This window comes from Peromyscus maniculatus, chromosome 5 (genome assembly GCF_049852395.1).
Source record: "Peromyscus maniculatus bairdii isolate BWxNUB_F1_BW_parent chromosome 5, HU_Pman_BW_mat_3.1, whole genome shotgun sequence".
In the NCBI taxonomy this organism is placed as follows: Eukaryota; Metazoa; Chordata; class Mammalia; order Rodentia; family Cricetidae; genus Peromyscus; species Peromyscus maniculatus.
In genome coordinates this window covers 17,599,003-17,623,190 of record NC_134856.1, presented here as the reverse complement: position 1 = coordinate 17,623,190, position 24,188 = coordinate 17,599,003, and the positions used below count along the sequence as shown (strand labels likewise).

Here is a 24,188-nt window from a genome sequence, read left to right as displayed (position 1 = left end):
CCTTCAGTCCCCCAATAGAATGATGGCCACTGCCAGGCATTCCCTTCTCCTGCTAGCTCTGGGACTGCCAGAATGTCATGAAACAGTGAAGAGCTGCCAGTAAGGAACTTAATAATCCTTCCAAAGAGCCAGGATTAAAGAAACAAAATGTGTTTAATCCCAGCACTCAGGAGCCAGAGGCAGGTGGATTTCTCTGAGTTCAAGACCAGTCTGGTCTCCATTGGGAGTTCAAGGCTAGTCAGGTCTACACACCGAGACCTGTCTTAGATAGATAGATAGATAGATAGATAGATAGATAGATAGATAGATAGATAGATAGATAGGTACTAAGACAACCGTAGGGAAACTGAGCCCTGGACTCAGAAGAGCCACTGCTCTTCAGAGTTGATCTTGGGCAAGCTACTGCACCTCTCTGAGACTTGCAGGATGGGATAATGAAATCACTACCTTACAAAGTGGTTCCTGCATTTGAGCTACAAAGGTTGACAAAAGAAAATGAGGGAGGAGGGAGCCAGGGAGATGGCTCAATAGTTAACAGCACTTGCTACTCTTGCAGAGGACCTGGGTTTGGTTTCCAGCACCCACATGGTGGCTCACAACCATCTAAACTCCAGTTCCAGGGACTCTAACAGCCTCTTCTGGCTTCCTTGGATACACATAGTATACATACATACATACATACATACATACATACATACATACATACATTCATACATACATACATACATACATACATACATACATACAGGCAAAACAATCATAGACATAAAATAAAGAAAGGGGGCCCTCAGCAGCTTAGGCAGCTACTGCCAATCTGGAACCTGCCATTAGCGTAACGCACTTCACACCATCTAGGGCAACACCACCCATTAATGGTGCATTTGCTTCTGCAGGCACCCTGTAATGAGCCCAATGGCTGCCAATGCTGTGGGCATCCCAGGAGAAAACCCAGATTCCCATCTAGCAACTGTCCTCCCTCATACACAAAGAATCAAGAGAGGTGCCACACAGCCTACAGTATTTGCTTTTGACTAGCTGAAGCAATAGCCCTCCCCACAGCCAGGCAGTCTGCAGGCCACGCAGTTATCGAGCATTTGGGGAAGGCCAATGAATTTACAAATCACCCCTGGATGGTTGTCAAAGGTCCACCTTCACTCCTAGCCATCCCTGGAGGAGCCGGGAAAGCCCTAGAGGCACAGGCCACATACCCATGGTACAGCTGAGCCATGGTTCCCCTTCTGACCAAGGGCGCTTGCTTCTCTGCATGCCCATACCCAGAAAGTTCCCCTTTGATCCTTGTGGCCTAGATCCGGAAAGCATTTGCATTCCCAGCAGCTGAGCAGCCAGCAAGTGGACTTGCCCACTCCTGTCTCCATTACATCCCATTCATGTGGCCTATGCAAGTTCGTTATCCTGCCTTAGTTTTACAGATGAAACTCAGTTTCCTCCTCTGTACAATGGGGGCATTGATAGTCTCGACAACAGTTATCCTCCAGATGAAATAAGGGAGTGTTCATGAAATGTTACCACGATCAGTGTTCTGTAAGAGGTGAAGAGCCATTATCGCTGGCTCCTAGTTCACCATAAGATGGCCAGAGTAGAGAGATAGCTTTGTCAGTTTCAATGGCCAAGAGACAGTGAGAGATAGCATCTCCCTGAGCCCTCGTGGCTAGCAAAGAGGAACTGAGCTGAGGACTGCATGTCACCCTACAGATGCTGGTTTCAAGGCAGAAGAAATGACCTGTATTGGGGCTGAATGTAGGTAGTCCTGACTTGCAACCCCAGGACACCATCCAAAACACAGCTTTGAGACCATCCAGCCCTACACACTCATGACAGATGGCAAAGTCAAGGCCCCCACAGTCCGGAATGGCTTGTACTCCATCCACAGTACCGTGCATGGCACCACGGCGGCTGCCATGCCCAAGGCCTCCAGACTCACAGAGCAGGGCGGGAGGGAGGCAGGATCACCTTGCCCCTTGGAACCTCCGACCTGGCAGAACACACAGCCGGCTGGCTGCACCATTCCTTAGACAAATTTACTTAGCACTGATACTGTAAACGCAATCGCATTTGAATTTTATCGCAGAAATTAAACAGACTATGGAAAAGAAAAGAAAAAAACAAGCAGCACTCATCAGCTCACAGAGAGCTGGCTGTGAACAAGCTTGCTAGAGAGGAGTATCTGAGTCAATCCTGCCAGCAAAGGAGGTGGCTCCCCAGTCTGACCCTGCCAGGATTCCCCAGAGACTGGGCGCTGATGGTCCAGGGGGTCCCTGCAAACCCACACTTTGCTTCCTTGCACAAGGAGCCATCACCCTGTTAAGTCATCTCTGTGAGCTTTAAGAAGCTGCCGAGGGCCAGTGCACAGGGCGCCCTGCTGACTAGAAAAAAAACCAGCATGCTTTCGGCTTGAATCACTGTTTTTCTTCACTCCCTTTGGAGATCAGCAGAGCCCACATTCGGCCACGTTCATGGACCTGGGACTGTAGACAGCTGCACTCTAATTACATGTAAAGTGTACCAAAACATCCCTTTTATCACAGACTGGAAATCTGTTAGCATCTGTCTCTCCTTTGTCTCTTCCACAAGATACAAGCTTGTTTCTACATTTTTCTCACCTGTAGCGGTGATTAAAATTCATTATAAATGAAAGGAGTGAACAGAGAAACAAGTTCCTCTGTGTACCGTTCTAAACTCAAATTAGAAACAGCTGTTTGCTAATTCATGCAGCGATGTTTTGTCGTGCTCTGTGAATCAATAATAACTCACCCTATTGCTGCAGAAATTTTTGGATAATCCATATATTTAACGCGGCCTCGGGTTCTCCAGACAGAGGAGCTCTTAGCAAAGTAGGCAGGCAGGAGAGGGCTTAGACTGACACTCTGGAGACAGCTCCCATACCCCACCCCAGGTAACCCCAAATCCAGAGCCACCTGGCTCTGACCACCCCGCCCCCGCCCCCAAGGAACCCTTGAAATGGTCTTATCCCCATCCCTTCTCTGGAATAACACAACAGAGAGAGAGAGAGAGAGAGAGAGAGAGAGAGAGAGAGAGAGAGAGAGAGAGAAGGGAGGGGGAGGGAGAGAGAGAGAGAGAGAGAGAGAAGGGAGAGAGGGAAGGAGGGAAGAAGGAAGGAAGGAAGGAAGGAAGGAAGGAAGGAAGGAAGGAAGGAAGGAAGGAAGGAAGGAAGGAAGGAAGGAAGGAAAATTCAACTCTGATTAAACATCAACCACATACGTTCTCCAGCCGCTGGAGGGAACAGCAAAATTAAAAGTCTAATTGGTACCCGGAACAATTTAAAACGATTAAGTATAGGTGAAGCTTTCCACGAGAAACAATCCTCCAGTTGAGATTAGGAGTGTTTGGATAGCATTTCTACCCTTGCACGAGCCTGAGCAACAGAAGTCAGAATTGCTCGCTGTCCGGAAGCCCATAGAAGCCGTGGGAGGCACGCGGGTTTGCCCTGCACCAGCTCCTGGGACAAATAGGCAGCAAGCAGAGCTGCGCCCCCTGAGGAGATGGAGAGAGCAGATGGTCTTTCTCCTCTGTAGGGAAGGAGATGGTTGAACCTCTGGAGGCCTCTGCTTCTCGCTGGCACACCACCTTGCTCCATCCTGACTAACACAAGTTGTCCTTCGAGACACTGCCTCCAGGAAGCCCTCCCCAATGGCGTTTGCCGTCTGTTGGTGCCCTCCTTAGCCTCAATAAACTGCTTGTCTCCCTTACACCCTTTTGGGTTTGGGGCACGGTCACATTGATCCCTCTCTGTGGCCAGCATAGTGCCATGCTCTTCATAAGCTTCACATCTGTGACTCCCTACTGCCATCCTGGGCAATCACCACTTTCAGTACGGCCCTAGTTTACAGCTTAGAAATATGGGATTCAGGGAGGTGGGGGCCTGAGTTCCATGGCACTTGACTGGACCGACCTCCAGTTTATGCAGAAAGCCTTAGCTGAGACTGCTTCAATTGCACAGCTTCTGTGTCCAGGCCACAGTGCCCACCAAGGGCGCCCTCTACTGGCCATGTAACCCACCCTGCTGCTCAGGGCCCAGCTCTGCCACCCCCCAGCATCCTAAAGAGCCCCTGTGTGAAACTGTCAGGCCAAGAGTCAGTCACTTTCCATTCACTTGAGTCTTCAGAGGTTAGCAGTTCAACGCCCCTGGGCTCCACAGAGCCCAGACCCAGATTTTCCCTAGGGAGATCCATGTTACCATACAACACCAACCATAGACAGGATCAGACAAGCACCAAAAGGCATTTTGAGAGGCAGGAAGTTCTTGAATTGGGATCTGAAGACCAGGTAGGTTCAGCACAGACTTTCTCCCAAACACGGGGTACCTGGTACCTGGGCCTGGTAGAGCTGTGATGACGGAAGGGGAGTGTCAAGATGCTGCTGGCGACAAGGATACCGAAACAGTGACTGCCCTTCAACCCCCTTTGCGATCTCGGGGACGGGCCAAAGGCGATAACGCTCCGTTGGCACTGTCTCTACCTTCTCGTGGAAGAAGACTAGACCCAGACTGGGCATTCTAGAAGGTTCCTGGATGCTATGATAGGATCATGGGATCTCTTTGATTTTGTTTTTCATTTACGTTGCTTGTTTCAAGAAAGGGTCTCACTATGCAGCCCTGGCTGTCCTGGTACTCACTATGGAGACCAGGCTGGCCTCAAACAGAGATCCACCTGCCTCTGCCTTCCAAGTGCTGGGATGAAAGGCAGGCGGGCGCCACTATGCCCAGATGTTTTCCATCTACTTTTAAGTTCCCCATCAATTTAGAGCAAACAGTGCTGGGTTCTGCTTATAGAATGAAGTGACTGAATATGTCTAAGTGGGAAAAGTGGGAGGTCCCAAGGGGAAGTGCCACCTGGGTCACAGCCGCAAGACCAGGATACAGAGGCTGCAGAACTCCCAGAAGAGGTGAGGACAGGACCAGACACTGAAGAAGGCCTCAGGAGAAAGTGAGAGTAAAGCTAGGTGAGCACACACTGGCCCAAAGGAGCAAGCGATCAGGTGGTCAGCCAGAGGAGGAAGCTCGGAGGAGGCAAGGCCAGGCTCCACGCCATGAATATTAAACATAGAAGCCCCAAAGTACAATCCACAGTACCTAGAGGGCTCCATGACATCAGAACAACAAATTAGTCACGAGTGGGCTCTAAACGACTCCAATTCTGACCAACAAATGCTGATAAGGAATGACCAGCCCGTGAGCAGAACCCACTTCCAAGAGATCTAACTGGAAGGGTCCAGTGTCAGCACAGGATCTTGTTGCCCAAGGGACCAAATGTGTAAATAACTGTAGACATCAGAAGTACCACCAGTGAAGACCTTCAGGACACCAGGGAGGGGACACACAATCCCTCAGGCACTTCCCTCCTGGCGGCCATCATTCCTTCCAGTCTTAGAATGAATCACCATGTCCCCAGTCTGTATAGAGAAACCAGGGTGACCCAAAGACACACACTGGACCACAGAAAGATCTGCTCTCTCAGAAGGAATTGAGCAGCTGGACAGTGCCAGAACCAGCAAGCAGGAGGTCGTCTCAAGGGCACTCTAGGGCTGATGATGCACTCTTTCATTATCCCCCAAGTCCACCTCGCCTTTCCAGCACAGAGCTCATAAACCTGAAGCCGCAATGGCACACTGGGGTGCAAGGTGACCCTAGATATCTGTTCATTACCACCCTCAAAGACACAACCCCCATCTACCAGCCAAATTGGAGACTAGAATCAATGACATTCTATTTACTTGGGTCTTGGGGGGGAGCGGTGCTTTCTTTTTCTTTCTTTCTTTTTTTTTTAAATTTATTTAATGCATCAGATCCCCTGGAAGTGGAGTTACAGACAGTTGTGAGCCACCATGTGGGTGCTGGGAATTGAACTCAGCACCTCTGGAAGAACACCCAGTGCTCTTAACCGCTGGACCATCTCTCCAGTCCCCTTGTTTTATTTTTCATACAGGATCTCACGAATATAACCCTGGCTGACCTAGAACTCAATATATAGTCAAAGCTGTCCTTGAAATCAAAGAGATCCAACTGTCTCGGCCTCCTGAGCCCTGGGATTAAAGATGGGCCACTATGCCTGGCTAGGTCTTGAACTTCTGATACCCCATCTCAACCTCAAGTGCAAGCACTACAGAGCCCTGGTAAATCAACTGCTGTGACTCCCATCCTGCATCTGTACAGAATACAGCTCCTTCTCAGCAGACTGTACAGCTGTCCTCTAGAGGAGAGAGCAGTCAGGTCCCCAGGCCCATGTCACCCTACAATGCCTGCAGCTGAGGGTTTCCAGACCCTATGAGACCAATACAACAGGTGATCAAGACACAGTCCTTCCCCAACCCAGGCACAGCCCAGTCCTACCCCCACCCCTCTGTCATCATCAACATCCCTGGGCAGACACCGGGGGAGCCTGGACCCTGAGCCCTCCAGGAGAACAGAAGTAATACCAGAGTGTGTGTTCAGCGGAGCTCGGCTCCTCCAGGGAGCACGCACGTGAGGAGGTGCCCATTAAAGACCTGGGTATTGTGAAGGGAGAGACAGCTATGCCACCAATCTGCTGCAGCCACAGGGCTCCATTCCAGCAGCCCTCCACAAGAGACCATCGAAGGGCTCTCTGAGCTCACAGAAGGTACCCGAGGAAGGTCACAGGCAGGGCATGGGGAGGGGCCTACACAGGTTCAGATCCCTGAAGGGCCACACTCCTAGAGGAGGCCAGGCAATGTCAGCTGTCAACACCCCACTGTCCTCTTCAGGTCTGGTCACCCCCAGAATACAGCATCATCGACGCCTGCCTGTGCCTCTTCCCCAGCTGGACCCGAATTCCCTCAGTTCCACGGGTGTGGGAAAAACAGTGAGCCAGGCTCTCCTGGCTCTTCTACAAAACACAGCTGGCTTATGTAACTTTCTTACTGAAGATGCAGACAGATGTGACATGTGGAAAGCACCTCTCGGTGGCTCTCTGTGGCCAGTGTGAACCCGCTTCTCAGGAGCACATGGAGAGGTACAAAGACCAAAGGTTCGCCATCATAGTCGGTGATTCCTTCGACGGATACACCGGCCAGTCTGACGGTCAGGGTTGGATGTCCCAACCCCAAACCACCCACAGCTCTCTCCCCTCTCAAAAACCAGGGGCGTTGATACCCACAAGATGATCTTCAACCGAAAGGGATCAAGGAGCCGGTGGTCACCCAAAAGGACGTTCATGGGCATGCCGCCTAGAATGAACGTCTGATTTGCAGCTGCACCCCAAACAGACTGGCCCCCCCTCCTGCCTCTGGGCCACAGAATCTGCACCATAACCTTGCCAAAGCACATGCCTAAGGTGGCACCGTGTGTGTGTGTGTGTGTGTGTGTGTGTGTGTGTGTGTGTGTGTGTGTGTGTGTGGTGTGGGTGGGCAGCAGTCACTGCTTGCAGTGACCAGCTCCTGCTTAGATTTGCCTACTAGGAGTCACTAAGAGGTTATCTGCAGGACTGTGCCCTGGTATTACAGCTCAGCTTGGTCCTTTCAATCACCACAGGTGTGATGGACGGTGCCACCTACCGAAGGCCAGTCCTAAATCGTGACGGGGATAAAACTGAGGTGTTGTTTTCATAATGCCCATTAAAATGAATGCATTGTAGCCAAACACAAATGTACAGGTTGCCCCAAATTGGGCTGTACATTCTTACAAATGGCCTGGGGGAAACCCCGGAAGGCCCTCTGCCCTAGCTCTGGGAATGTTTCCCTTCCCTCTCCAAGACACAAGTGACGCACAGCCAGTGCCATGCCTGGGTAGCCCCTGGAATCCCGGGACCTTCTATTCCTAATAGAAACAGGGAAGAGAGAGGAGGTGAGCTAGACTCTGTACAGAAGGGGTGGGGAAGAGGGGAGATGGGGAGCCTGGGGTTCGAGGCTGGGCTAGTGCCAGCTCACAGCTACTCTGTAGTTCCGTTCAGCCTTCATGCTCAGCAGAGAACACTTCTGTTTCCTCCATATTTTCATGTTGCAGCCTCCAGAAAATCCTCCGCCCTGGGCTTTACTGCTGAGCTGCAGAGCTTCTGGGATGGAAGGGGTTAAAGGCTGCCCCACCCTGCCCATGTCAGCACCCCACTGAGGACGCACTGTGTGGCCAGCATTTCAACCTTGTCTTACATGTTTCCCTGTTTGAATGCATTGAGACTGTCTTTCTTTTTACTAGATACGTTTTACAGATGAGGAAACTGAGGCTCAGTGGGATGGAAGAAGCCTTCTATGTCCTGGGCTCCTGAGGTTGGAGGGGGATGACCTTCCCCCGTACCAGCTGCCTGCTGGCATGAAATTCTGGTATCACTGGATCTGAGGGCCTTCTACCCCCCACTCAGACACTCCCAGGTCACCTCGGTACCTGCTGCAGAGCAGCCGCCAGGCATCGGCTGAGTGCAGAACCACCACACCTTTCCATGGAGCCCCCTGTCAATGACGGTGCGAGACAGAGCTGCATGAGCCTTACTCCTCAGCAGCACTGCAGCCATACTGCTTCTCCTGGGCCAGAACTCCCAATGGGCTGATAGGAGTCTCACAGGTCCTCTGCATTTAGAGCCATCTTCAGACAGCCTCGATAAACCAGGGCTTTCCTGACTCCTGGGGCCTCACAGGCACCTGACAAAAACTCTGGTGGATGAATGAATGAATGAATGAATGAATGAATGAATGAATGCAGGCATTAATGACAGTACCCCAGTCTACAAGAAGCAGTTGACAACCAGGGCATGAATGGACGTGTGGATGGATGGATGGATGGATGGATGGATGGATGGATGGATGGATGGAAGGAAGGAAGAAAAGAGCACTACAGTCTGGGGCTTGGTCCAAAGAAGGTATTTTATATTTATGGTACGAATGAATACCTGTCTGCAAGAATGAGAAAGTGAACAAATGAATGAACAAATGATGGATAAATGAGATTCACCAGAGAAGACGCAAGGAGCTAGTCAAGACGGACCCTGTAAGGTGGAGGCTGAGGAGTTCTGACCTTGAATATTCAGACCGCCAGGGCCCGAGGGGTCTGCCCTGAGCAGAGCCCCTCCAGCTGCCAAGTGTGGGACTCCCACACTTTATGGCAGAATGCAATTAGAGCAGTCTTCTGTGTGACCTGCATTTGCCTTCTTTTATTTAAAAAGGCAGGGGGTGTGCAAGGCCAGTGAGGGAGTCGTGGGGACTTGAGGGCAGGAGGAAGAGCTCCACAGCCGGCCAAGGCCTGAGTCCCTGGAGAAATATCGCTAAAACAAAAGAGACACCAGGCAGGGAGGGGGCTCTTGTTTGTTCAGACCGGAGCAGAGCAGCCTTAATAAGATAATAAGCAGAGATTCCCTGCTCTTAAAGAGACAGACAAGGCAGTGGGGTGGCGAGGTGGGGCACACATTTTTCTGGTAACGCCCCTGAAGCCAGTGGTTGCCTCTCTGTATCTCACACACTGGAGGCTTAAGGTATGTGAGGGTGAATGTGTGCATGCCAAAGACATGTTCCATGTGATCCCCATCTAGAAATCAGAAACATCCTGCCTTATTAACCTGTACCCCCAAACAAGTGAGCCCTCTACAGGAACATGGTAAAGCAAGCCTTGGCACATACATCTAGTTTCCCAGGAAAGAGCTGATTCAGTGCAGGTAGTTATCATCCCTACCCAGCTAGGACTCCCATCGGCCTGCCTGATGGACTGACACTGGATTGAATACTTCTGATTCGTCCTGGAGGCTCTCTGCATCCGTTCATCCATCAAATCTCCAATCATTCTCCAAATAGCCACAGAGTGGCAACCCTGTGCCACACTGTCCCTGGTGTAAAGCCCCCAGAGGGGCTGTATCTGGACATCAGGACAGAACCAGAAAGCCTAGATTCCAAATCTCACTTCCACCACCGGCCGGCTGTGTGGACTAGGATATGTTACAGGGCCACTCGGCAACTCACCAAGAGGAAGATGGGTGGAGAAAGCCCCCTGTCTCCCTGGCTGCAGCAAACCGGGTGAAACACCCTGGGCCAACACCTAGCACTAGGAAACACTCAATGCACCTATGATAGCTTGATGCCTCCAGATCACGGGTAGCCTGAGTGGGGACTGCCCGGAAGACCTCATTGAACACCAAGATAACTACAGCCAACCATGTCCCCGCTCACAGTTCACTCTTCCCATGAGCATCTTCAGTTTATCACCTCTTAACTCGCACCCCGCCCCAGTAACATCCAGTGAAAGAGAAAGCCAAGCCCCCGGTCTTGACACTGAGCCCCAATACAAAACCTGAACCTAGAAGGACCCCTGCAGGAGATGCAGCCCTCTCTCCAGTTAAACCCCTTCTGCAACTGGATTTGGTTTCTTCCAGTGACAGAGAACCCTGTTCCCCTCTGAACCCTCTTCACACGCAGGAAGAAAACATCTTATCATGAGCCCTAAAAGAACAATTGCTGACACCTCTTGGAGACAGGAATAACAGATACCCTGATGCCAATTATCCTTCCAGAAAAAAAGACAATGAGTCACCTGTTGCCTGGAAGCCATCTTTAAAGTGACACTGCAATTTACATTAGTCTATTCCTTCAACAGCTATTAACCAGTGCCTCCTCCCCCAGCCCGTGCAAGGCTCCAGGGACAGGGTGTGATCACAACCAAGTCCTTGCCCTCAGCACGCTTTCAGCATAACAAGAGGGGATCCAGTTTTCCAGCTGAATAGAGCAAGGCACCACCAGCTGGTGCCATGGACACAGAAGGAGCAGGAGACCAGTGGAGGAGAAGGTACCACTCTGCACAAGTAACAAGGTGACAGGAGAGCTGAGCAGACGCTTGAAGCCCGCACAGAGACAGTCAGGGCATTCCAGACAGAGGATTACACACACACACACACACACACACACACACACACACACACACACACACACACACACACGCTCGCCAAAACCCAAGCAAACCAACGTGGAGACGTTTTACTTTCTGCGATAGCAGTCTAGCAGTGTGGGAAAGGAAGCAGAACAAGCAGAGGAGCCACTGTGGGGCTCACAGGCCAAGGGACTCCAGGGCCAGCAAGCCCTTAGTGCTACCCCAGCTCAAAAGGCACGGAGGTATCAGGGATGCAAGCCAGAGGGGACAGGGCTAAAGGGTATTATTGTCCTGCCTTCAGACAGCACAAGCCAAGCTGTGCCCAGATCCCTACAGAAACCAACTCACTCTGTGACCTGCTGCTGCTCACTCACCCTCTCTGGTCTTAGTTTTGGCAACAGCTCATCAGGACTGAGCATCCTCCACGCAGGCGCTGTCAGGACCCGAGTCCTCGGAGTCTGCTGTTCCACGCAAGACGCACCCACCATTCCTCTACCCTACTGCGCCATCCTTACACCCATGCCAGCAACACCACGCAGGATTGGTACTCCTGCCAAAATAGCTATTAACCCAGTAGCCAATAATAACACGTTATCCTATCAATTTGCTGCTGAAATGCTGTGTAATTGCCGAACCTAAGTTTGCCATCTCGGTAGCCTGGTTACGACATAAACAGAAAGGACTTCACCAGTCCCCTCCTGAGGAGAACAAGTGGCTGGCCAGGAGCAATCCTCACTCCCCACCCCCACCCACCTCTGGCAAAGCCCTAGGAACCTGTCCAGAGCCCTGGCCTCTTATCCAGGAAGCAGTGTCCCCCGTCTGAGCAGCGGGGGCAGCAACGCATGGGCAGGGATGCTTGTGAGCAGCGAGGTCCAAGCCAGAAACCAGCACTCTTCAGCTCTCTGGCTGATAGTAGGGCTGGAGAGCCAGGAGACACTCGGGGTACCCAAATTCAGAGGCACACAGACGAAGGAGACGCAAGCCAGGGCTCCTCGAAGGAAGGGGGCAACAGGAAGCTAACAGAATAGGTCAAGAAGGGACGGGTAGCAAAGAAGCAAGATCATGGTGTGAGACCCAGAAAGCAGCAGGCACCCCGAGGCTGTCCCACTCCCACAATTCAGAGCCCCAAGCAGGTCTGACACCATCTCTCCTTGGCAGACAGCCTGCTCATTTTACCCCCTTCATTGGAAAAACCCAGTTTCCTTCCTTCTGGATTTGATACACAGCACAGACACTCCACGCTCAACAAGCTGGGAGCCTCCAATGGGACTTGGCATCCCGTGCAGACTAAAGCCTGATGGATCCGTCCTTCCCTCTTCCCAGGGTCAGTCTGCGCCTCCCCTCCCGCTCCACCCCACCCTTACCTCTCCCCATGCTCACCAGGGTGCCCAAGAGGCAAGTGGCTGGTGCCAAAAGGACCAGACTTGAGCCCGTGTTCCCAGCACTGGAGGCAGGGCAGGCAGGGGGGAGACCGGCACTTCCCACTGGCCCACGGGTGACCTCAGCCACGGGATGCATCTCCACCCGCCTTGCCTGGCCAGCCCAGGAAGGCTGGGTTGAGGGTGTGCTGCTCCCGCTGCGGGCTTGGCGGGGATTCCAGCGAGTGGGGAGAGGAAGAGGCTTGGGAAAGGAGGGGCAGCAGATGGAGAGGGAAAAGACGGAGCAGGCCAAGCTCAGGCCACATGGCCAGATGTTGGCTCAACGGAGGCCCAGACCCTAGGGGTGCCAAGGAAGCTCTGTCTTAGGAATCCACAGAGGAGGAAGGCCTGAGCTTGGGGCTGAAGTAAGGACCAAAGAGAGGCAGCAAAGGGACTCTGGGTCACACCCAGTCAGCCAGCACAGGATGGGGGACAGCCTTTCGGAGGCCCCTGGGTGGAGTGGGTGGGGTACTGTCTGCGGGAAGCAGCAGCACTCACAGCAAATGAAAACCAGGCCTGGAAACTGGCTGGTTGCTGTTCAGCTCCAGGGAGACCTGCTGCTGGCTAAGGTGCCCAGCCAGAGCAGAAGGCGGTATTCAAAACGCAAGGGCAGGGAGGGGACCCAGCTGCTGATGCAGGGCTGGACAGCTACCGCTAAATCACGGTCATTCATTTCTGCGCTCTGAGTACCTTTTGTGGTTGGTACATTCTGCACCCAAGGTCCACTTGGCCTAAAGTGCTGTTTAAATACTAAATAAATATAAAAGAAAATAAAAACACTGAAGGCGCGATTTTCTTCCCTCTGCAAGGCTGTCAGGCAGGTTCTCAGCAGAGCTGGGCCCGAGGACTGGAATCAGGACAGCCGGCCAGGAGCGAGTGTGGTGTGTATCCCACCATCACGGTATGGTGTCTAGGTGCATCCTTGCCACACAGCACAGGGAAAGAGTGCCTTCCATCCCATCAGAGCACTTAAACTGCCTGTTGCACACAGCCAACAGTTCATAATCGGTGGGACCCCAGGTCCTAACACTCGGGGCTGGGCACGTGGCAGGCCCAGCTCTCTACGCACATGGATGTATAGATACGTGTAGATAAACATATCAATACATATGGATGCCAGTCACCTGTTCGTACGTTCATCCACTCACCCAGTCTTTCAACAAAAGATAGCTGCCAAGCACCTTGGTGTGAGAGGCAGGAGGATGAACCCCAAAGGTTGTGGGGTTCCCACACATCTGTGAGGGTGACAGGCACTGGAGAGTTCTTGGAAGTATGAGAGTACAGGGAGGTGGTATCCTGGCAATGGCGACCTCTACGTGGAGCCCAACAGGTAAGGCTTAGCCAGGGTGAGGAAGCAGAGGAGGGCAGTGGAGCTCGGAGAGTCTTCACACAAAGGCCAGGAGGAGCCTGGAGCTCTTGAAGGCCTGGAGTGGGCCTCATCCAGCTCCTCCTCCTCAGCCACAGTGGGTGGCCCACGCCTTACCCCAGCTCAGCACAGTGGGCCCCACGGCACCCCTGGCGGCCATCCCCGCTGAGCCACGGTCAAGCCCTCATTCCTAGCATTAGTTTTTGCTAAAAATGTTTTTGCTATGTTTATCTTAAAGGGAGGATAGAAAGAGGAAAGGAAAACCTGAGGTCTTTTTCTTTGGTAGTGGTGTGGGGGGTGGATAAATAAATAGAGCTGGGAGAAAAGGGCAGGAAAAGGTCTCAGCATCTGTAACCACTGAACAAATTAAAATTAGCTCATTTAATCAGTGCCTAATGGCCTGCTGTCCCGAGTGGGCCCCAAACACAGCAAACTTCACAGCAACAAGGCGAGTGGACCGACGTCAGTTTATTATGCAACAAAGGGATTTTCTAAATAGTGTGATCAAAATGCACAGACAGCTGCAGTGAACTGGGGAGACAGAACATAGCCCCCCAGATCTTGGGCGGCCCCAGCCTCTCTGCTGGGTCTCTTTGAATAGAATTGTTCTTTGGTTTTTGTTCTAATTATCTACACGTGTATGACTGTGTTCCAAGTGTTTCAACCAGCAGAGGAGGTAACGCAGCCCCACCATACATTACTGGGCCGCTAGTTCAAGTCCCGAGCCTTGATATCAGCCTGAAACATGCATACAGACACATACATACAGAGAGAGAGAGAGAGAGAGAGAGAGAGAGAGAGAGAGAGAGAGAGAGAGAGAGAGAGAGAGATACACAGTTCTTTGCACATGGTCACATACATACAGTTACACATGCATGGTCACACATATACACAGCTACATAGCATAGACTAACACACCACGCGCAGGTACATGCACACACACTTCTCTCAGCTCCTCCATCCCTGCCTAACAGCTGAAGACAGGGGAGGTCCAGCTCGCCAAGACTCTAGGGAGGACCACTGTGTGCACACCTGAGGCCCAGGCTGGTAGCAAGGACTCTATTTCCCTGGAGTCATTTCTCTACTCAACTTGCCACCTGGGCTAAGTCATCAGGGCAACTGGGAGGGGGGACAGAGGCCAGGGGAGGGGATGGCGGCCACCAGAAAGAAAGCACAGGATGAAGAAGTTGCTGGGTAGGAACAAGCCAGCAAATGCTCCAGGCCCAGCCCTGAAGCAAGGCCAGCTCTTTTACCAAAGCCCAACTCTACAACCTTCCCAAGCATCCCTTGTGCTTAGGCTCAAAGATGGCTGCGGGCCCTGAAGTTGGGTGACCTGGTAAACCCCAAGACACAGCACAGGATTCTACTGGGCCACTCAACACGGTGTGCAATTTAAAACTTAAAAACAGCTCGTTTCTGAAATGTTCCATTTCAACTCTACAAAACACAGTTGACCTCGGTTAACTGAAACATTGGAAAACAAGCTGAATATAGGGAGAAATGCTATGAAGACATCACGTAAAGGGCAAAAAATAACCAGCCAAGGAAACAAGAACCTTCTAGAAGGATTCTGATCCCGAGGCAGACAACAGTTGTGAACACCTACCCTTCCCAGTTCTTACAGTGACACTCTGGGGTCAATTCAGCTGTGATGTCCATACTCAAAAAAAAAAAAAAAAAAAAAAGGAAGCCGAGGCTCAGGGAGGTGAGGAGCCTGTGGGGTGGTGCTGTGTGCGGGACTCTGGCCACACTGGCAAGGCCCCGACACCAGTCGACTTCCCAAAGCAACGGCTCTGGTCTTGCCTGCTCCATGCTGCACACTGTGCTCAGGACGACTCCCAAGGGTGAGCTGGTCTAAAGCCCCAACAAGGGATTCCTTTCAGACAGGGGCATGGCAGATGCTAAAAGTGGCTGCGGACTTCATGAGCCTTGAACCACCAACTCAGATCCAGATATTCAGTTCTTGTCCACACAAAGGTACACAGAGTCCGGAGTCTCCCGGAGCCCTGCTAAGGAGGAGCTGGGCAAGAATTCCTTTCTCATCCCTCAGATTTGGAAACAGTGGAAGTAGAAGGGAACTCAGGCTCCCAGGGTTTGGGAACAGTATCCCAGAGGGAGCCAAGTCCTCCTGGGAGACTCCTACCAGACCCACCAGGCTCTCATCCGGCCCCCACCAGCGTGGCTCCTCCCGTGACCTGTTAGACGGGCAACAGCGTGTTCCTTTTGACACCACCAAGTGTTCGGAAAAGAGACCAGGCTATAGGATCCGCCCCGTAAGTCCCTCTGGGTTGACAGCAGTCCTATTTAGGGATCTCTTCCATTTAGCTTAGTATGACCCATAGTGGCCTATGGCACACCTCTCCCCTCCCCGCCCCTGCCAAGGATAGCCAAGGTCCAGACAGCTGACAGGGGTGAGAACCATGTGAGGCAGCTGCGGCATGGGAAGTAGACCCCAGGGACAGTCCTTCTTTAAGCACTGCTCAGCATCGGCGGACAGCACATTCTGCAGGTGAAGAAACTCATCTCTCCTCTTAGAGCTTCTAACCTCGGCCATACAATGAAGACAATGGCAATGGATGCCTCTCCCCTAACCTGCAGATGGAAGGGAATGAGAGTTCAGTGTCTGGCCTCCCTGTCCCACGGGGCATACTGAATGGAGTAGGTACTGAGATGGTCTTGACTCTGCCTCCTCTCTGAATGGGTCTCCTGAGAGGCCAGCCACCACCCCAGTAAACAGGATGTGAGTGTCTTCCCTCTGCAGATCCAGCAAGGCCACACCACCTTGGATTCCCTGTAGCTATCTCCATACCACAACTGGCAGGCAGCTGGCAGAACACCCAGACAGACACATGTGGAACCCTATCCTGATAGGATCTGGGCCTCGAGGGCAGGAGTCCTCACACCTGAACTTGCCAAGAGATGCAGCCAACTTCATTCTCTTACCATCAAGATTCAGAAAGGAAGCGGAAGAAAAATACCATTGATGATACCCTAGTCCAACGGCCCTAATAGGCTGGGGATCAAGCACTGGATGGGGGTTTGGCTTCCACATCCGAGGCTGTGTAGCCATACGGAACCACGGTTCCACATTTGGTTCTGTATACTTCCCAGGGCTGCAGTGGGGGTCAGATGAGAAGGATGGCTGGAAATATTCTTCATAAACCTTAAAATGCTATGACAAGCCTGGACTTATTGGGACAACTGGGAAAGGGGATGAGGTTCATCTGTCGGCTCCCCTTAGTTGAGGCTGTGAGCAGCAAAGGCAACGTCAAGGGAGGCTGGTGCTGACTAGACACTCACCTGGGGCCCTGACTGGGGGCAACAGCTGCTGCAGCCCAGGAGCTCTGCCTGGTGATGATCAAACGGGAGAGTCGCCGGCACAGGTCAATGACACACAGCCACTCAGCACAGCACCCAGCACGTGGCAGTTGCTATTAGCACAGAATTCAGCACATGGTGGGTGTTGTCAACTGGCCGACATCAGCATTCCCCAGTCTCCGGCCCCCAAGCAACTGCTTCTGTGGGCTCCTTCCAAAGAAGGCAGGCCATATAGGGATGAATCTCAGCCAAGGGTATGGGTCACTGAGCCACAAGACCCTCTGATGGAGGCAGCAACCTGGTGCCAAGCCGGGCAGATGAGAGTTGGGTTCCTACCTTCCAGCCGTTCCTCATGTCTGCCCACTGTGGCATCTCCATCAAAGGCACACCCCTATCTGAGACTCAACTGCCCTGGGTGCTCCAGCTCCCTGCAACCCAAAAGCTCTGAAGCCCAGGGGACATGGTGCACCACCGCATCCTGAGCCAGTGCAGACCGCAATTAATCTGAAGCGGGGATTTTCCTAATTGCTGGTTTTCACAACCCAAACATGAACATAAAATACAGTTAGCTGGCAATGCCAGCTTGAGGCAAGATGTTTCAAGCCTCCTTTTTGAACGTGGAATTGGAGGGGGGACCACTTTTAAGAGTTGTAATGTGGACAGGATTATGCCCAGAGCACCAGAGCAGGGTGCTCACTGTCCAGACAGAACTGCACAGTCAGCTGAGGGGCTTGGGCGTGAAACACTGGGGCAATGTCTTACTGGGGGGTCAACATCCAATATATAAGGGGTGGTTTTCCTAATTGCTTTCCTTTACAGGCACATGAGGCTTCATATCCCACAGACTTCGCAAGATGGTTCAGAGCCTGGAGGAACCCATGCCTAGCACGGCTCAGCATCCCTCATTAGCTGAGCTTGGCCACCCCGGGATGCAGGAGAAATGGGGTCAATGTGCACCCCGCATGTCCTATAACACAAGGACGACCACTCTAGAGAAGCGTCTGTGAAGAGGACCCTTCTGCCACCACCCTCTCGGGAGACCACAGGCCACACAGCACCCACCTCCAGGCTGACCCCCAGGACAGGACCTTGACTCTCCCTTGAGGTCCCAACCACAAATCAAGCCACTACAGGGCACTGCCATGCCTACCAAAAAGTAACAGCGCCCACACATGCTGGGCATGACAAGCAACAAGCAGATGAAGGGCCCTCCCTGCCTATGTGGCCAAGAGGGACAGAGAAGGAAAGAGGCAGCAATCAGACACAGCCATGCTGCTGTGGAGCTCCATGACAGCTCCATCTAGCATCCAATGAGAGCGACCGTCTGGGTTCCCCATACACGTCTTCCACTCATAACAGGCGCAGCCCCCGCAGCCAGGCATGGCCTGCATTCAGACCTTTGGGGGAGGAAACTGTATTTCTTGAGTATTTGGGGGTTCCCAGAGCGACCAAGTATACTGATGTTTCTATAGTAAAGAAAACCACCACCCCTAAAACATTACAAACAGCTCGGGTCAAATTCTATCACTCAACCACACACAGAACCACAGCCGCAAGCCTTCCAAAGCTCCGGATCATGAAGAACATGTCATACAGAGCTGCGCTGTCTCTTCATTCTGCTGTGTATGGATACTGCTTGCTATTCCTGCTTCCCAGAGGAAGAAACTGAGGCATAAACATGAGGACCTAACGCCCTCGGAGTCGCTGGTAAAGTCAAATGGAAAGTATAGCCAAGGGCGTTGACCAAAGGCCTGGGCCACAGACTGACAGCTTCCTAGGAAAAACAAGCCCAGCAGAGGATCAGTGGGCACAGGAGCCCGAGGGCAGATCTCCAGCAGCAGGTGAGGCAACCGTCCCACCCTGCTGCCCAGGTAATTACTCCTATCTGACAGAGTCTCTGCAGATCACCTTACTTACAACAAGCATGCCAACCACATGCCTAGCCCCAGAGAAACAGGGAAATGCCGCTTTCTGGAGGCTGAGGCTTCAGGCGGTTCTTCCAGACGGGAGGACCGTGGCCTCACTTCTTTCAAAGGATGCTGGCACCCAGTGACCCCTCAAATACATCCCCACCAGCTTCTCTTCATCAGCACTTTTTACACTATTGGAAAAGATTCCTGTACAGGCAAACTTCTGGCGCTATATTATCAAATAATTTCATGGCAGTTTCATGGCATTAAAACACACACACACACACACACACACACACACACACACACGCACGCACACACACACACACACACACACACACACACACGCACGCACACACACACACCAGTGGGGGCCTCTGGAGTCTAATAGGGCGAGCCCTGGACTTAGAGCCTGTTATGGAAAGTTCCAGCTGCCATTGGCTGGTTCTCATTACTCTGATAGTCAACCAAATAGATGGGAGCTCTGGGCTGAGGGGCACGGACATGAATGAGTGTGCACACATGGGCAGACACAAGCATATGTTATTTGCTCTAGTGCACAGTCATGTGAGTGTGAGTATTCTCATCCCGCCCCACCCCACCCTCCTTCCCCTGATGCCTGGAAGGCCGCTCTGATCATCAGTGTAACCAGGGCTCTCAATGTGCTGAGCTGATGTGTGCCCATGAAGAAGAAGTGTCAAGTGTGGGCTGGAGCCAGCACAAAGGCAAAGCCGGCACGGGAGCAAGGCAAGCATGCAAAGACTACCAGAAGGTCCCCTCCATCCCGGGATGCTCAGACGTGGCCAGGAGACCAGGGACACCAAGGGCAGGTAGGCCTCGTGCTGGGTCTTAATTTGGGGGGGGGGAATATAAAGGAGGAAATAATGAGGGGCCAACGTAAGAAAGCACAGCTGGCATTCAAGAAACGACACTGCTCCAGACAGCAGGGAGACGCAGATACGATGGGCCTTCCTCCAGGGTCTGTCGCACACAGGCGTCTGCGCTCGGGGAAAGTGGACACAGTGAGTGACAGCTACTGTATCCGTCACATGTCACCCACCTTACCAGGAAGGCTCTGAGAGGTGATGTCACTTAGCTAGAGTCTCAGAGCCAGTCAGGGGTGGAGTCTGGGGCCACCAGGAGGCAGGAGGAAGGCGTGCATAAGGCACGATTGCAGGCCTCACCGGGCAGTGGGGCCTGGTGAAGAAGGAGAGGAACAAAGCTAAGGCCAAAGCACAGAAGGAAAACACCTCCTCTGGGGTGCTCAGGCGTGCACAGCGGCAGGGACACTTCAAGCCCCTGAAACAGACCACAGTGGGAGGAGACGAGGCCTTCAGCACCTCCATCCCCTGTGAGTTGCCAGTGGCCAACTGGTCTCAGAGAGAGACTCGGCCTAAGCTCTCCCATTCCCGTCCTGACCTCTGATGGGACAAAGTCCTCTCCCCGCAGACAGCCTGGTAAGGCGCCCTTCCCATCACCCTTCCCACACTAGACAAGCAAAGAGCTGCTTGTGGCAGGGGATGAGGTGCGCACACACAGCTGTGGCGTCTGTACGTCCACCGGGAGCAGAAATCCCCTGCGCCAGAATTTCACAGGGTGAAAACAAAGAGAACACTTAGAGCTGTGTGACCCTCGAGATAACACTTAACCTCTCTGAACCTTCATTTCCTCTGCTTACTGTCTTGTGCATGCAACAAAGAGACACAGAAGACCGCACGTGCTGGATGCTGAGCAGGGATAAAGGGGGTAGTCCAACACATCTGGTGGTGCAAAGTCCACCCTTGATCACGGTGAGAGCCACACGCCCCACTCATGGTAGCAGGAGTTCCAGGGACTCCGAGGAGCTCATCCACACCTAGAAACCTTCCTGCTGGGGTGATGCCCAGCACCAGGGGCTGCTTGCCGCGCCACGCTCCTGTGGCACCATCAGCTGGGACTGGCACATTTGAAACACAGGCTGCATGGGCTCCTCCACACTGCTGCTGCCCCGCCCCCTCCAGCTGCCTTTGCGCCTGCTGCCGGCGCTGCTCATTCCCAGGCAAATGTTCTAGTTAATTAAAACACACCCAAGTGCTCACACGCACATGAAGCCAAGCTACAAAATCTGCTCTAGCAAACAGCGGCTCCAGCATGGGATGGATGCAGGCCAGGGAGGTTTCCAAAGCTGATGTCATTTCCATCTAAACTGCTCTTACCGTTCTGCCTACACACACACACACACACACACACACACACACACACACACACACACACACCTGTACATATGTACACCTGCAAGCCATGTGTATTACACGTGTACTCTGAACACACCCACATCCACACTGCCCATTCTCAGACATGCACACACACTCACAGACACACTGGATCCAGCTACTGTGGCCCTCCAGCCTAGAGCACTGGCCATGATTAGCAAACACAGACCAACTGCATAAGGGAAGGAATAAACAAATACGTCAATCAAAGCACTGAGCGACAAATAGGAACAGCTCAGCTCTGGCCCACGAGCCCAATTTTGTGCCATCACCAACTGCAATCCCCAATGGTCCAGAAAGAACAAAGGGGTGGGGACAACCTCCCTCCAGTCCCCTCGGAAAGTTGCCATTCCCAGACCTGAGCATCCAGACAACCCAGAACTGGCAAGAGAAGGCTGTGATACCCAGTCAGGAAATAGAGAGTGGCCCTGCTCCATGAGGGACCCCAATAGAACCCTGCTCCAGGATGAAGGGGTGGGGCATCTGGCAGCCCACCAGGCTTCCTCACTGTCTGAGGTAGGTGGAGCCTGACACGGTGGGAAACTCCAGGCAGAACACAGGCAGTCACAGGCAAGCCTGCCCAGGAAAACACACTCGGGCTGCATGAAGACTACTTAGGGCAAGACCCAAGCAGTCCTCTTCTTCCCGAGATAAGATCGACGCTCATACAGGACCATGGGTCATTTGGAGCCCCAGATGGGACTTGATGAAGACCTCTGTTTAAAGACATGGGAACAGCTGTGCTGGTACCTCCAACTCATCACACGGACAACTGACCTTCTCATTCATGCCCGGGGCTGCCAAAGCTCTGACGTGAGCAGAAGGCATGGGGGGGGGGCAGCTTAGGAGTCAGGAGCAGCCTCTCCCAAGGGGTGAGGGCCCGCATCCCAGGCCTCAACTGGAAGCCAGGTAGAGATGCAGATTGTCTCCCCACTCCATCTGCTTGCTGAGAGTCCACACTGAACACATTCACTAGCAACTGTAAGAATAAAAGCAACATATTTTACTCTCAACTTACATGTTTTACTTTTCAGATAGCTGTGAGTGTTCATATAGATACACCAAGCAGCTTGGGCCAGATCACCTTAACAAGAAGTGCTCAGAGCCCTTCTGGATCCTCTGTGATCTGAGGAATCATCAGGAAGTAAGACAAAGCCCTTGCATTCAAAGAGTTGCGGTCCTGGACTCAGTGACAGGAAGAAAAGAGCAGTCAGGTGAGGTGCTAAGTAACCGGAAGAACTAAGTAGGGCAGGGTGTTGATTGGCCATGTCTCCGGTCCATGTTCCTCCTCTGCATTCACCTCCTCACCCTATACCAACTGCCACCACATATGCCCACCCTGCTGTCTCACTTGTGCTGGTTTGCCCTGACCCAAGGCATCATGGGTGGGTGGGTTGGTAGGTACAAATTCAACAGGGAAGTGGGAAGTGAAAGATGGTTCTGGAAAAAATGGCTGAACACCAAAGGCATCCTTTGTCCTGAGTCATGGTAGTGATAGCTTTAGTTTGGAGAAATCAGAATCTACTCAGCAGCCAGACCTAGCCACTCCCAAGTCCGAGAGGAGAATAGAACATGGGTTCCCACTTGGCAGCTGGCTTCCAGAACCTGGGCACTCTAGTTTTGGTCAGGCAAGTTGGTCAGGTGCTTTGGACCACAGCAGCCAAGCCCAGGTCATCTCAGTTCACTGCTGTTTCCATTGCCCAAGGCTTTCCTATCTACCTCTCCAGAGATCAAATCCCCAACCCTCAAAAGGCCCATATCATCTCTCATCTGGGCAATGTGCAACTTCAGTCTTGGAGCAGATTGGACATGTTATCCTTATTTCTCTTTCCACATAGATTTCTCTGAGTGGCTGCTTTTCACCCAGGGCAACCATCAAAAGCTCAGCTCTGCAAAGATACAAGTCCATCCAAAGGAAGACAGCACAGTCTAATGCTGAAATGGTGGCCAATCTGAAGCTAGCAGTTCACAGCACATCCAACGCACAGCATGTCTTGGATGGGTTTTGTATTGCCGGGCTTCCTGTGGCAATTTTATCACCCTACAGAGACTGAGAGTTAGCTGTGGTGCCCTGGAGTACCTTGGCACACAGGTTGTTGCAACTAAACTCAACTATGCAGCAGATGAATGAATGAATGGATGGATGGATAATGAATGAATGAATGAATGAATGAATGAATGAATGAATGAAATACATGCAAGAACCAGTACAAATAAATGCAAATGTCAGGAACACTAAGGTTTGCATGGCTCAAGAATGCCAGGCCAAAACCCAGAGCCCAGGGAATCTCAACCTGTTCCCAGAAGCAGACAGGTCAGGAGCCATGAACCACATGTAAAAAGCTCACTCTTTTAGGAGCTGGAGACACAGCACATTGGTTAAGAGAACACGAGCTGCTAGTCCAGAGGACCCGGTTCTGACTCCCAGCACCCACATGGTAGCCCATGGCTGTCTCTAACTCTAGATCCAGGGGACCTGACACACTCTCCTAGCCTCCGTGGACAGCAGGCATGCACATGGTGCACAGATGTGTACACAGACATATATGCAGACAAAACACTTGTGAACAAGCTGGGTGGGTTCCCAACTGTGGTACTGAAAGCAGGGCCTGAGAAGATAGAGCAGGGTGAGTGCTGAAAAGTGAGGGCTCACGAGACTAAGTCAGGATCATGTCACCCCAACATGTGGGTGGCAAGGCCCCCCCACATCCTCTACCTCTCCTCTCCTCCCCTCTCCTCTCTTCTCCTCCCCTCCCCCCCTCCCATGAAAGCGACCTGCAGGCCTGCTCAGCCCATAGCCTTAGCCTCACCCCAACTGCTGCCACCAACTTCCTGGAGGTTGCTGGACTATAATTTTCAAGACTTGCATGTCAGGCCTTTCAAATGTACTTCACACAACCCTCCCCTCCCAACACTCCCCTCCACCTCCGACTCCCCTCGGCCCCCTCCACTCCTTCCTGCTTCTTTCCCTCTCCATGCCACATGTCCACTCCTCACTCTACTTCCCTCAGGACCAGCTCTGACATCCTAGGTCTGCTGGCTTCTTTCCCTACACCCTCTGGGGTTCCACCACCCTCCTCCTCTCCTGTG

The 24,188-nt window shown here is 52.4% G+C and overlaps 1 protein-coding gene across 4 annotated transcripts in view; it reads right to left on the bottom strand.

Annotated features, from left to right (window-relative positions):
* The window catches only part of Znf423 (zinc finger protein 423), a 302,753-nt gene that overhangs the window by 135,445 nt on the left and 143,120 nt on the right, over window positions 1-24,188 (bottom strand). The window contains exon 1 of one of the 4 annotated variants that reach the window (XM_042277353.2): window positions 12,215-12,393. The exons of 2 other annotated variants lie outside the window; for them this stretch is intronic. The gene's annotated coding sequence lies outside the window, so the exon portion shown is untranslated. Of the gene's footprint in view, window positions 1-11,208; window positions 11,983-12,214; window positions 12,394-24,188 lie in introns of those variants that run through there. One more of the 4 variants, XM_016006638.3, reaches the window with a different exon arrangement.